This window comes from Ambystoma mexicanum (genome assembly GCF_040938575.1).
Source record: "Ambystoma mexicanum isolate Mex_15411 chromosome 12 unlocalized genomic scaffold, UKY_AmexF1_1 Mex_chr12_unloc.1, whole genome shotgun sequence".
Taxonomy (NCBI): Eukaryota; Metazoa; Chordata; class Amphibia; order Caudata; family Ambystomatidae; genus Ambystoma; species Ambystoma mexicanum.
Window position 1 is genome coordinate 15,125,152 of NW_027182322.1, and position 15,032 is coordinate 15,140,183.

Here is a 15,032-nt window from a genome sequence, read left to right on the forward strand (position 1 = left end):
ATGTGACACAGCCATCTCGGATAGATGCCCCAGATTTGAGAAGTGTAGTTATGGAGAAAAAAATAAATACATATATATATATATATATGTATGTCTTCAAACACCAAAAATGAGATAGCACCATTTCGCGCAGGAATTCCTCCAGCCGAAAGCCCACATATGTTGCTAGATAGACTGACACCTCTTTCGGATGTCCTTCTGTATTTGCTGGCTAGTGGAAAGCAACGTGGACCCACCACTCTATAGCTCTGCCGTCATGAGTGTCCCTAGCACACTCGGCAGATGTCGCTTCTCTAGGCAGACAAGCAGTGGAATTCTGCGGAAGGTCAATGGTGCTTCCATTGGTTTTGCCACTAGGCGATCCATTGCAGCCCTAGAATGAAGCATAACCCGCTGAATGCATTCAGGGTGTTCTGCGGTGGGAAAGGTCAGAGGGGGTGATAGTTGGTGAGCGTGCACAGCACCTCAGAATGACACCACTGCCTAGCAGGGGGACCGGTGGAGACACTATTTTCAGCCAATGCCCCTCTGTCTGAACGAGTCTGCCTTGTGTCATCCCGGTAAGAGATCAGGCTAACAGGCTTCCAATGAAAAAAGCAGACATCACACTGAAGCATGGTGCACCGTGCATGTCCACAATCATCGGCTCCAAAGAGAAGACGTTCAGGAACAGGATTTAGTATGGCAAAAGAACACATCATCCTAATTCCTATGTACAGGATAAAAAGCCCACAATTGAGGAAAAATATCACATGGAGATGCCTGGGATCGAACCTGTGGCCTCATACTTCCCAAGTATGTGCTCTACCACTGAGTTACATCCCCACTGCCAGCAAGGAACTGTGAAATCTACCAGATGCTGGCTGGCTGCTTGGGACTAACAGCGCCCAGAACTGACGGTAACTGTCGAATTGGAGTTTCCAAATGGCAGACTTCATTTTAGAGCCACCTGTGTCTGGTTGTCCATAGAAACATGCAGAAAGGCTGCCCCCCCATGCAATTCCCCTGACCAACTAATGAAAAATATCAATATGTTCAAGACTTTTGCTTTTAGAAGCCAGAGATAGGCCCCAGCAGCAGAGCTGGTAGGATATTCCAGCTCAAAACTAACAAGTTACAGAACCTGATCGACTTAGGTTGACAACAGAGGCACATCTGTGGCCACATCCAGTGAAAACAAATTATTTTTAAAGCTAGGCATCATATGCTACAAAGGTACAATGGTGGAGCTATACATTCGGAACCAAAACAATCGACTGAAAAGAAACGCAAGGCAATGCCAATACTTTCACGATTCTGCACCGTTAAAACTGTGGTGTGATGTTTCTCTCTGTGCATTTCTATTTGTAGTGATTGTGAAGGCATACAGGATGTTGACACTGGCAGGGACGTAAACCTCAGTGATATATTATAGGCAGGTTTGCCATACGGGCACCAGCGTTTTCTCAGACAAATAGATATGAATGTCGATGATCCTATAATCATGGCCCGAGTTGCAGTGTGAAATACAAAATAACCGGGACAAAATCACACTGATGTTTATGCAAATGGAGATGCCGGGGATTGAACCCGGGACCTCATACATGCGAAGCATGCGCTCTACCACTGAGCTACATCCCCTCGGTGTGCAGTGGGCCTGTCCTGCAGACATCTTTTCCTGGGAGAATTCTTCCGGTCAAAATATGCTGCCAACTGAAGCACTAGCAAAAGACCAGGGAAAACGGGAGCAAGACTGGAAAAGCACATGGTCAGCTGAAGCAGTGTGCATTATGCTTCTCCATAAGAGATGACTTCCAGGGGAAGTATTCCACCAGAGGATTACCGTGCTCAAAGAGCCATCTCGTGGACAGAGACCATATGACAGTCAAAAAAAGGGAAACAATTGGAGATGCCAGGGATTGGACCCAGGGCCTCATCCATGCAAAGCAAGTGCTCTACCACTGAGCTACATCCCCTCGGTATGCAGTGTGTCTGTCCCGCAGACATAATTTTCAGGGAGAACTCTTCTGGTCAAAACATTCTGCCGAGTGAAGCACTAGCAAAAGAGCAGGGAAAACTGGAGCAAGAATGGAAAACCTCATGGTCACACTGAAGCAGTGTGCATTTTGCTTCTCCATAAGAGATGACTTCCAGGGGAAGATTTCCACCAGAGGATTACTGTGCTCAAAGGGCCATCTAGTGGATAGAGATCATATGACAGTCAAAAAGAGAAACAAGTGGAAATGCCCCAGGTCCTCATACATGCAAAGCATGCGCTCTACCACTGAGCTACATCCCCGCTGAGAGGACGCTTCCTCATCACACCTAAAAGCTTCAGGAGGGAGTGGGCTAAGTAAGGAAAGGGGTTTGCAGTAGTGCATATGAAAAAACATGACAACTGCCAAATTACATCTTACTACTTACAATGACAAAGTTAAAGCGCCAGGTCGATCTCATCACGTTGGTGCCTGAGACATCACATAATGTGACACAGCCATCTCGGATAGATGCCCCAGATTTGAGAAGTGTAGTTATGGAGAAAAAAATAAATACATATATATATATATATATGTATGTCTTCAAACACCAAAAATGAGATAGCACCATTTCGCGCAGGAATTCCTCCAGCCGAAAGCCCACATATGTTGCTAGATAGACTGACACCTCTTTCGGATGTCCTTCTGTATTTGCTGGCTAGTGGAAAGCAACGTGGACCCACCACTCTATAGCTCTGCCGTCATGAGTGTCCCTAGCACACTCGGCAGATGTCGCTTCTCTAGGCAGACAAGCAGTGGAATTCTGCGGAAGGTCAATGGTGCTTCCATTGGTTTTGCCACTAGGCGATCCATTGCAGCCCTAGAATGAAGCATAACCCGCTGAATGCATTCAGGGTGTTCTGCGGTGGGAAAGGTCAGAGGGGGTGATAGTTGGTGAGCGTGCACAGCACCTCAGAATGACACCACTGCCTAGCAGGGGGACCGGTGGAGACACTATTTTCAGCCAATGCCCCTCTGTCTGAACGAGTCTGCCTTGTGTCATCCCGGTAAGAGATCAGGCTAACAGGCTTCCAATGAAAAAAGCAGACATCACACTGAAGCATGGTGCACCGTGCATGTCCACAATCATCGGCTCCAAAGAGAAGACGTTCAGGAACAGGATTTAGTATGGCAAAAGAACACATCATCCTAATTCCTATGTACAGGATAAAAAGCCCACAATTGAGGAAAAATATCACATGGAGATGCCTGGGATCGAACCTGTGGCCTCATACTTCCCAAGTATGTGCTCTACCACTGAGTTACATCCCCACTGCCAGCAAGGAACTGTGAAATCTACCAGATGCTGGCTGGCTGCTTGGGACTAACAGCGCCCAGAACTGACGGTAACTGTCGAATTGGAGTTTCCAAATGGCAGACTTCATTTTAGAGCCACCTGTGTCTGGTTGTCCATAGAAACATGCAGAAAGGCTGCCCCCCCATGCAATTCCCCTGACCAACTAATGAAAAATATCAATATGTTCAAGACTTTTGCTTTTAGAAGCCAGAGATAGGCCCCAGCAGCAGAGCTGGTAGGATATTCCAGCTCAAAACTAACAAGTTACAGAACCTGATCGACTTAGGTTGACAACAGAGGCACATCTGTGGCCACATCCAGTGAAAACAAATTATTTTTAAAGCTAGGCATCATATGCTACAAAGGTACAATGGTGGAGCTATACATTCGGAACCAAAACAATCGACTGAAAAGAAACGCAAGGCAATGCCAATACTTTCACGATTCTGCACCGTTAAAACTGTGGTGTGATGTTTCTCTCTGTGCATTTCTATTTGTAGTGATTGTGAAGGCATACAGGATGTTGACACTGGCAGGGACGTAAACCTCAGTGATATATTATAGGCAGGTTTGCCATACGGGCACCAGCGTTTTCTCAGACAAATAGATATGAATGTCGATGATCCTATAATCATGGCCCGAGTTGCAGTGTGAAATACAAAATAACCGGGACAAAATCACACTGATGTTTATGCAAATGGAGATGCCGGGGATTGAACCCGGGACCTCATACATGCGAAGCATGCGCTCTACCACTGAGCTACATCCCCTCGGTGTGCAGTGGGCCTGTCCTGCAGACATCTTTTCCTGGGAGAATTCTTCCGGTCAAAATATGCTGCCAACTGAAGCACTAGCAAAAGACCAGGGAAAACGGGAGCAAGACTGGAAAAGCACATGGTCAGCTGAAGCAGTGTGCATTATGCTTCTCCATAAGAGATGACTTCCAGGGGAAGTATTCCACCAGAGGATTACCGTGCTCAAAGAGCCATCTCGTGGACAGAGACCATATGACAGTCAAAAAAAGGGAAACAATTGGAGATGCCAGGGATTGGACCCAGGGCCTCATCCATGCAAAGCAAGTGCTCTACCACTGAGCTACATCCCCTCGGTATGCAGTGTGTCTGTCCCGCAGACATAATTTTCAGGGAGAACTCTTCTGGTCAAAACATTCTGCCGAGTGAAGCACTAGCAAAAGAGCAGGGAAAACTGGAGCAAGAATGGAAAACCTCATGGTCACACTGAAGCAGTGTGCATTTTGCTTCTCCATAAGAGATGACTTCCAGGGGAAGATTTCCACCAGAGGATTACTGTGCTCAAAGGGCCATCTAGTGGATAGAGATCATATGACAGTCAAAAAGAGAAACAAGTGGAAATGCCCCAGGTCCTCATACATGCAAAGCATGCGCTCTACCACTGAGCTACATCCCCGCTGAGAGGACGCTTCCTCATCACACCTAAAAGCTTCAGGAGGGAGTGGGCTAAGTAAGGAAAGGGGTTTGCAGTAGTGCATATGAAAAAACATGACAACTGCCAAATTACATCTTACTACTTACAATGACAAAGTTAAAGCGCCAGGTCGATCTCATCACGTTGGTGCATGAGACATCACATAATGTGACACAGCCATCTCGGATAGATGCCCCAGATTTGAGAAGTGTAGTTATGGAGAAAAAAATAAATACATATATATATATATATATGTATGTCTTCAAACACCAAAAATGAGATAGCACCATTTCGCGCAGGAATTCCTCCAGCCGAAAGCCCACATATGTTGCTAGATAGACTGACACCTCTTTCGGATGTCCTTCTGTATTTGCTGGCTAGTGGAAAGCAACGTGGACCCACCACTCTATAGCTCTGCCGTCATGAGTGTCCCTAGCACACTCGGCAGATGTCGCTTCTCTAGGCAGACAAGCAGTGGAATTCTGCGGAAGGTCAATGGTGCTTCCATTGGTTTTGCCACTAGGCGATCCATTGCAGCCCTAGAATGAAGCATAACCCGCTGAATGCATTCAGGGTGTTCTGCGGTGGGAAAGGTCAGAGGGGGTGATAGTTGGTGAGCGTGCACAGCACCTCAGAATGACACCACTGCCTAGCAGGGGGACCGGTGGAGACACTATTTTCAGCCAATGCCCCTCTGTCTGAACGAGTCTGCCTTGTGTCATCCCGGTAAGAGATCAGGCTAACAGGCTTCCAATGAAAAAAGCAGACATCACACTGAAGCATGGTGCACCGTGCATGTCCACAATCATCGGCTCCAAAGAGAAGACGTTCAGGAACAGGATTTAGTATGGCAAAAGAACACATCATCCTAATTCCTATGTACAGGATAAAAAGCCCACAATTGAGGAAAAATATCACATGGAGATGCCTGGGATCGAACCTGTGGCCTCATACTTCCCAAGTATGTGCTCTACCACTGAGTTACATCCCCACTGCCAGCAAGGAACTGTGAAATCTACCAGATGCTGGCTGGCTGCTTGGGACTAACAGCGCCCAGAACTGACGGTAACTGTCGAATTGGAGTTTCCAAATGGCAGACTTCATTTTAGAGCCACCTGTGTCTGGTTGTCCATAGAAACATGCAGAAAGGCTGCCCCCCCATGCAATTCCCCTGACCAACTAATGAAAAATATCAATATGTTCAAGACTTTTGCTTTTAGAAGCCAGAGATAGGCCCCAGCAGCAGAGCTGGTAGGATATTCCAGCTCAAAACTAACAAGTTACAGAACCTGATCGACTTAGGTTGACAACAGAGGCACATCTGTGGCCACATCCAGTGAAAACAAATTATTTTTAAAGCTAGGCATCATATGCTACAAAGGTACAATGGTGGAGCTATACATTCGGAACCAAAACAATCGACTGAAAAGAAACGCAAGGCAATGCCAATACTTTCACGATTCTGCACCGTTAAAACTGTGGTGTGATGTTTCTCTCTGTGCATTTCTATTTGTAGTGATTGTGAAGGCATACAGGATGTTGACACTGGCAGGGACGTAAACCTCAGTGATATATTATAGGCAGGTTTGCCATACGGGCACCAGCGTTTTCTCAGACAAATAGATATGAATGTCGATGATCCTATAATCATGGCCCGAGTTGCAGTGTGAAATACAAAATAACCGGGACAAAATCACACTGATGTTTATGCAAATGGAGATGCCGGGGATTGAACCCGGGACCTCATACATGCGAAGCATGCGCTCTACCACTGAGCTACATCCCCTCGGTGTGCAGTGGGCCTGTCCTGCAGACATCTTTTCCTGGGAGAATTCTTCCGGTCAAAATATGCTGCCAACTGAAGCACTAGCAAAAGACCAGGGAAAACGGGAGCAAGACTGGAAAAGCACATGGTCGGCTGAAGCAGTGTGCATTATGCTTCTCCATAAGAGATGACTTCCAGGGGAAGTATTCCACCAGAGGATTACCGTGCTCAAAGAGCCATCTCGTGGACAGAGACCATATGACACTCAAAAAAAGGGAAACAATTGGAGATGCCAGGGATTGGACCCAGGGCCTCATCCATGCAAAGCAAGTGCTCTACCACTGAGCTACATCCCCTCGGTATGCAGTGTGTCTGTCCCGCAGACATAATTTTCAGGGAGAACTCTTCTGGTCAAAACATTCTGCCGAGTGAAGCACTAGCAAAAGAGCAGGGAAAACTGGAGCAAGAATGGAAAACCTCATGGTCACACTGAAGCAGTGTGCATTTTGCTTCTCCATAAGAGATGACTTCCAGGGGAAGATTTCCACCAGAGGATTACTGTGCTCAAAGGGCCATCTAGTGGATAGAGATCATATGACAGTCAAAAAGAGAAACAAGTGGAAATGCCCCAGGTCCTCATACATGCAAAGCATGCGCTCTACCACTGAGCTACATCCCCGCTGAGAGGACGCTTCCTCATCACACCTAAAAGCTTCAGGAGGGAGTGGGCTAAGTAAGGAAAGGGGTTTGCAGTAGTGCATATGAAAAAACATGACAACTGCCAAATTACATCTTACTACTTACAATGACAAAGTTAAAGCGCCAGGTCGATCTCATCACGTTGGTGCCTGAGACATCACATAATGTGACACAGCCATCTCGGATAGATGCCCCAGATTTGAGAAGTGTAGTTATGGAGAAAAAATAAATATATATATATATATATATATATATGTATGTCTTCAAACACCAAAAATGAGATAGCACCATTTCGCGCAGGAATTCCTCCAGCCGAAAGCCCACATATGTTGCTAGATAGACTGACACCTCTTTCGGATGTCCTTCTGTATTTGCTGGCTAGTGGAAAGCAACGTGGACCCACCACTCTATAGCTCTGCCGTCATGAGTGTCCCTAGCACACTCGGCAGATGTCGCTTCTCTAGGCAGACAAGCAGTGGAATTCTGCGGAAGGTCAATGGTGCTTCCATTGGTTTTGCCACTAGGCGATCCATTGCAGCCCTAGAATGAAGCATAACCCGCTGAATGCATTCAGGGTGTTCTGCGGTGGGAAAGGTCAGAGGGGGTGATAGTTGGTGAGCGTGCACAGCACCTCAGAATGACACCACTGCCTAGCAGGGGGACCGGTGGAGACACTATTTTCAGCCAATGCCCCTCTGTCTGAACGAGTCTGCCTTGTGTCATCCCGGTAAGAGATCAGGCTAACAGGCTTCCAATGAAAAAAGCAGACATCACACTGAAGCATGGTGCACCGTGCATGTCCACAATCATCGGCTCCAAAGAGAAGACGTTCAGGAACAGGATTTAGTATGGCAAAAGAACACATCATCCTAATTCCTATGTACAGGATAAAAAGCCCACAATTGAGGAAAAATATCACATGGAGATGCCTGGGATCGAACCTGTGGCCTCATACTTCCCAAGTATGTGCTCTACCACTGAGTTACATCCCCACTGCCAGCAAGGAACTGTGAAATCTACCAGATGCTGGCTGGCTGCTTGGGACTAACAGCGCCCAGAACTGACGGTAACTGTCGAATTGGAGTTTCCAAATGGCAGACTTCATTTTAGAGCCACCTGTGTCTGGTTGTCCATAGAAACATGCAGAAAGGCTGCCCCCCCATGCAATTCCCCTGACCAACTAATGAAAAATATCAATATGTTCAAGACTTTTGCTTTTAGAAGCCAGAGATAGGCCCCAGCAGCAGAGCTGGTAGGATATTCCAGCTCAAAACTAACAAGTTACAGAACCTGATCGACTTAGGTTGACAACAGAGGCACATCTGTGGCCACATCCAGTGAAAACAAATTATTTTTAAAGCTAGGCATCATATGCTACAAAGGTACAATGGTGGAGCTATACATTCGGAACCAAAACAATCGACTGAAAAGAAACGCAAGGCAATGCCAATACTTTCACGATTCTGCACCGTTAAAACTGTGGTGTGATGTTTCTCTCTGTGCATTTCTATTTGTAGTGATTGTGAAGGCATACAGGATGTTGACACTGGCAGGGACGTAAACCTCAGTGATATATTATAGGCAGGTTTGCCATACGGGCACCAGCGTTTTCTCAGACAAATAGATATGAATGTCGATGATCCTATAATCATGGCCCGAGTTGCAGTGTGAAATACAAAATAACCGGGACAAAATCACCCTGATGTTTATGCAAATGGAGATGCCGGGGATTGAACCCGGGACCTCATACATGCGAAGCATGCGCTCTACCACTGAGCTACATCCCCTCGGTGTGCAGTGGGCCTGTCCTGCAGACATCTTTTCCTGGGAGAATTCTTCCGGTCAAAATATGCTGCCAACTGAAGCACTAGCAAAAGACCAGGGAAAACGGGAGCAAGACTGGAAAAGCACATGGTCGGCTGAAGCAGTGTGCATTATGCTTCTCCATAAGAGATGACTTCCAGGGGAAGTATTCCACCAGAGGATTACCGTGCTCAAAGAGCCATCTCGTGGACAGAGACCATATGACACTCAAAAAAAGGGAAACAATTGGAGATGCCAGGGATTGGACCCAGGGCCTCATCCATGCAAAGCAAGTGCTCTACCACTGAGCTACATCCCCTCGGTATGCAGTGTGTCTGTCCCGCAGACATAATTTTCAGGGAGAACTCTTCTGGTCAAAACATTCTGCCGAGTGAAGCACTAGCAAAAGAGCAGGGAAAACTGGAGCAAGAATGGAAAACCTCATGGTCACACTGAAGCAGTGTGCATTTTGCTTCTCCATAAGAGATGACTTCCAGGGGAAGATTTCCACCAGAGGATTACTGTGCTCAAAGGGCCATCTAGTGGATAGAGATCATATGACAGTCAAAAAGAGAAACAAGTGGAAATGCCCCAGGTCCTCATACATGCAAAGCATGCGCTCTACCACTGAGCTACATCCCCGCTGAGAGGACGCTTCCTCATCACACCTAAAAGCTTCAGGAGGGAGTGGGCTAAGTAAGGAAAGGGGTTTGCAGTAGTGCATATGAAAAAACATGACAACTGCCAAATTACATCTTACTACTTACAATGACAAAGTTAAAGCGCCAGGTCGATCTCATCACGTTGGTGCCTGAGACATCACATAATGTGACACAGCCATCTCGGATAGATGCCCCAGATTTGAGAAGTGTAGTTATGGAGAAAAAATAAATATATATATATATATATATATATATGTATGTCTTCAAACACCAAAAATGAGATAGCACCATTTCGCGCAGGAATTCCTCCAGCCGAAAGCCCACATATGTTGCTAGATAGACTGACACCTCTTTCGGATGTCCTTCTGTATTTGCTGGCTAGTGGAAAGCAACGTGGACCCACCACTCTATAGCTCTGCCGTCATGAGTGTCCCTAGCACACTCGGCAGATGTCGCTTCTCTAGGCAGACAAGCAGTGGAATTCTGCGGAAGGTCAATGGTGCTTCCATTGGTTTTGCCACTAGGCGATCCATTGCAGCCCTAGAATGAAGCATAACCCGCTGAATGCATTCAGGGTGTTCTGCGGTGGGAAAGGTCAGAGGGGGTGATAGTTGGTGAGCGTGCACAGCACCTCAGAATGACACCACTGCCTAGCAGGGGGACCGGTGGAGACACTATTTTCAGCCAATGCCCCTCTGTCTGAACGAGTCTGCCTTGTGTCATCCCGGTAAGAGATCAGGCTAACAGGCTTCCAATGAAAAAAGCAGACATCACACTGAAGCATGGTGCACCGTGCATGTCCACAATCATCGGCTCCAAAGAGAAGACGTTCAGGAACAGGATTTAGTATGGCAAAAGAACACATCATCCTAATTCCTATGTACAGGATAAAAAGCCCACAATTGAGGAAAAATATCACATGGAGATGCCTGGGATCGAACCTGTGGCCTCATACTTCCCAAGTATGTGCTCTACCACTGAGTTACATCCCCACTGCCAGCAAGGAACTGTGAAATCTACCAGATGCTGGCTGGCTGCTTGGGACTAACAGCGCCCAGAACTGACGGTAACTGTCGAATTGGAGTTTCCAAATGGCAGACTTCATTTTAGAGCCACCTGTGTCTGGTTGTCCATAGAAACATGCAGAAAGGCTGCCCCCCCATGCAATTCCCCTGACCAACTAATGAAAAATATCAATATGTTCAAGACTTTTGCTTTTAGAAGCCAGAGATAGGCCCCAGCAGCAGAGCTGGTAGGATATTCCAGCTCAAAACTAACAAGTTACAGAACCTGATCGACTTAGGTTGACAACAGAGGCACATCTGTGGCCACATCCAGTGAAAACAAATTATTTTTAAAGCTAGGCATCATATGCTACAAAGGTACAATGGTGGAGCTATACATTCGGAACCAAAACAATCGACTGAAAAGAAACGCAAGGCAATGCCAATACTTTCACGATTCTGCACCGTTAAAACTGTGGTGTGATGTTTCTCTCTGTGCATTTCTATTTGTAGTGATTGTGAAGGCATACAGGATGTTGACACTGGCAGGGACGTAAACCTCAGTGATATATTATAGGCAGGTTTGCCATACGGGCACCAGCGTTTTCTCAGACAAATAGATATGAATGTCGATGATCCTATAATCATGGCCCGAGTTGCAGTGTGAAATACAAAATAACCGGGACAAAATCACACTGATGTTTATGCAAATGGAGATGCCGGGGATTGAACCCGGGACCTCATACATGCGAAGCATGCGCTCTACCACTGAGCTACATCCCCTCGGTGTGCAGTGGGCCTGTCCTGCAGACATCTTTTCCTGGGAGAATTCTTCCGGTCAAAATATGCTGCCAACTGAAGCACTAGCAAAAGACCAGGGAAAACGGGAGCAAGACTGGAAAAGCACATGGTCGGCTGAAGCAGTGTGCATTATGCTTCTCCATAAGAGATGACTTCCAGGGGAAGTATTCCACCAGAGGATTACCGTGCTCAAAGAGCCATCTCGTGGACAGAGACCATATGACAGTCAAAAAAAGGGAAACAATTGGAGATGCCAGGGATTGGACCCAGGGCCTCATCCATGCAAAGCAAGTGCTCTACCACTGAGCTACATCCCCTCGGTATGCAGTGTGTCTGTCCCGCAGACATAATTTTCAGGGAGAACTCTTCTGGTCAAAACATTCTGCCGAGTGAAGCACTAGCAAAAGAGCAGGGAAAACTGGAGCAAGAATGGAAAACCTCATGGTCACACTGAAGCAGTGTGCATTTTGCTTCTCCATAAGAGATGACTTCCAGGGGAAGATTTCCACCAGAGGATTACTGTGCTCAAAGGGCCATCTAGTGGATAGAGATCATATGACAGTCAAAAAGAGAAACAAGTGGAAATGCCCCAGGTCCTCATACATGCAAAGCATGCGCTCTACCACTGAGCTACATCCCCGCTGAGAGGACGCTTCCTCATCACACCTAAAAGCTTCAGGAGGGAGTGGGCTAAGTAAGGAAAGGGGTTTGCAGTAGTGCATATGAAAAAACATGACAACTGCCAAATTACATCTTACTACTTACAATGACAAAGTTAAAGCGCCAGGTCGATCTCATCACGTTGGTGCCTGAGACATCACATAATGTGACACAGCCATCTCGGATAGATGCCCCAGATTTGAGAAGTGTAGTTATGGAGAAAAAATAAATACATATATATATATATATATATATGTATGTCTTCAAACACCAAAAATGAGATAGCACCATTTCGCGCAGGAATTCCTCCAGCCGAAAGCCCACATATGTTGCTAGATAGACTGACACCTCTTTCGGATGTCCTTCTGTATTTGCTGGCTAGTGGAAAGCAACGTGGACCCACCACTCTATAGCTCTGCCGTCATGAGTGTCCCTAGCACACTCGGCAGATGTCGCTTCTCTAGGCAGACAAGCAGTGGAATTCTGCGGAAGGTCAATGGTGCTTCCATTGGTTTTGCCACTAGGCGATCCATTGCAGCCCTAGAATGAAGCATAACCCGCTGAATGCATTCAGGGTGTTCTGCGGTGGGAAAGGTCAGAGGGGGTGATAGTTGGTGAGCGTGCACAGCACCTCAGAATGACACCACTGCCTAGCAGGGGGACCGGTGGAGACACTATTTTCAGCCAATGCCCCTCTGTCTGAACGAGTCTGCCTTGTGTCATCCCGGTAAGAGATCAGGCTAACAGGCTTCCAATGAAAAAAGCAGACATCACACTGAAGCATGGTGCACCGTGCATGTCCACAATCATCGGCTCCAAAGAGAAGACGTTCAGGAACAGGATTTAGTATGGCAAAAGAACACATCATCCTAATTCCTATGTACAGGATAAAAAGCCCACAATTGAGGAAAAATATCACATGGAGATGCCTGGGATCGAACCTGTGGCCTCATACTTCCCAAGTATGTGCTCTACCACTGAGTTACATCCCCACTGCCAGCAAGGAACTGTGAAATCTACCAGATGCTGGCTGGCTGCTTGGGACTAACAGCGCCCAGAACTGACGGTAACTGTCGAATTGGAGTTTCCAAATGGCAGACTTCATTTTAGAGCCACCTGTGTCTGGTTGTCCATAGAAACATGCAGAAAGGCTGCCCCCCCATGCAATTCCCCTGACCAACTAATGAAAAATATCAATATGTTCAAGACTTTTGCTTTTAGAAGCCAGAGATAGGCCCCAGCAGCAGAGCTGGTAGGATATTCCAGCTCAAAACTAACAAGTTACAGAACCTGATCGACTTAGGTTGACAACAGAGGCACATCTGTGGCCACATCCAGTGAAAACAAATTATTTTTAAAGCTAGGCATCATATGCTACAAAGGTACAATGGTGGAGCTATACATTCGGAACCAAAACAATCGACTGAAAAGAAACGCAAGGCAATGCCAATACTTTCACGATTCTGCACCGTTAAAACTGTGGTGTGATGTTTCTCTCTGTGCATTTCTATTTGTAGTGATTGTGAAGGCATACAGGATGTTGACACTGGCAGGGACGTAAACCTCAGTGATATATTATAGGCAGGTTTGCCATACGGGCACCAGCGTTTTCTCAGACAAATAGATATGAATGTCGATGATCCTATAATCATGGCCCGAGTTGCAGTGTGAAATACAAAATAACCGGGACAAAATCACACTGATGTTTATGCAAATGGAGATGCCGGGGATTGAACCCGGGACCTCATACATGCGAAGCATGCGCTCTACCACTGAGCTACATCCCCTCGGTGTGCAGTGGGCCTGTCCTGCAGACATCTTTTCCTGGGAGAATTCTTCCGGTCAAAATATGCTGCCAACTGAAGCACTAGCAAAAGACCAGGGAAAACGGGAGCAAGACTGGAAAAGCACATGGTCAGCTGAAGCAGTGTGCATTATGCTTCTCCATAAGAGATGACTTCCAGGGGAAGTATTCCACCAGAGGATTACCGTGCTCAAAGAGCCATCTCGTGGACAGAGACCATATGACAGTCAAAAAAAGGGAAACAATTGGAGATGCCAGGGATTGGACCCAGGGCCTCATCCATGCAAAGCAAGTGCTCTACCACTGAGCTACATCCCCTCGGTATGCAGTGTGTCTGTCCCGCAGACATAATTTTCAGGGAGAACTCTTCTGGTCAAAACATTCTGCCGAGTGAAGCACTAGCAAAAGAGCAGGGAAAACTGGAGCAAGAATGGAAAACCTCATGGTCACACTGAAGCAGTGTGCATTTTGCTTCTCCATAAGAGATGACTTCCAGGGGAAGATTTCCACCAGAGGATTACTGTGCTCAAAGGGCCATCTAGTGGATAGAGATCATATGACAGTCAAAAAGAGAAACAAGTGGAAATGCCCCAGGTCCTCATACATGCAAAGCATGCGCTCTACCACTGAGCTACATCCCCGCTGAGAGGACGCTTCCTCATCACACCTAAAAGCTTCAGGAGGGAGTGGGCTAAGTAAGGAAAGGGGTTTGCAGTAGTGCATATGAAAAAACATGACAACTGCCAAATTACATCTTACTACTTACAATGACAAAGTTAAAGCGCCAGGTCGATCTCATCACGTTGGTGCCTGAGACATCACATAATGTGACACAGCCATCTCGGATAGATGCCCCAGATTTGAGAAGTGTAGTTATGGAGAAAAAAATAAATACATATATATATATATATATGTATGTCTTCAAACACCAAAAATGAGATAGCACCATTTCGCGCAGGAATTCCTCCAGCCGAAAGCCCACATATGTTGCTAGATAGACTGACACCTCTTTCGGATGTCCTTCTGTATTTGCTGGCTAGTGGAAAGCAACGTGGACCCACCACTCTATAGCTCTG

At 46.5% G+C, this 15,032-nt stretch overlaps 6 non-coding genes across 6 annotated transcripts; all 6 read right to left on the reverse strand.

The window, feature by feature from the left end:
* Window positions 1–1,548: 1,548 nt before the first annotated feature.
* On the reverse strand, window positions 1,549–1,620 carry TRNAA-CGC (transfer RNA alanine (anticodon CGC)). Its single transcript has one exon. It is a non-coding gene; the product is annotated as a tRNA-Ala (tRNA).
* A 2,390-nt stretch (window positions 1,621–4,010) lies between these two features.
* Window positions 4,011–4,082, reverse strand: TRNAA-CGC (transfer RNA alanine (anticodon CGC)). Its single transcript has one exon. It is a non-coding gene; the product is annotated as a tRNA-Ala (tRNA).
* Window positions 4,083–6,472: 2,390 nt separating this feature from the next.
* Window positions 6,473–6,544, reverse strand: TRNAA-CGC (transfer RNA alanine (anticodon CGC)). Its single transcript has one exon. It is a non-coding gene; the product is annotated as a tRNA-Ala (tRNA).
* Window positions 6,545–8,937: 2,393 nt separating this feature from the next.
* TRNAA-CGC (transfer RNA alanine (anticodon CGC)) lies at window positions 8,938–9,009 on the reverse strand. The gene has a single exon. It is a non-coding gene; the product is annotated as a tRNA-Ala (tRNA).
* A 2,393-nt stretch (window positions 9,010–11,402) lies between these two features.
* Window positions 11,403–11,474, reverse strand: TRNAA-CGC (transfer RNA alanine (anticodon CGC)). Its single transcript has one exon. It is a non-coding gene; the product is annotated as a tRNA-Ala (tRNA).
* A 2,393-nt stretch (window positions 11,475–13,867) lies between these two features.
* TRNAA-CGC (transfer RNA alanine (anticodon CGC)) lies at window positions 13,868–13,939 on the reverse strand. Its single transcript has one exon. It is a non-coding gene; the product is annotated as a tRNA-Ala (tRNA).
* Between the last annotated feature and the right edge of the window lie 1,093 nt (window positions 13,940–15,032).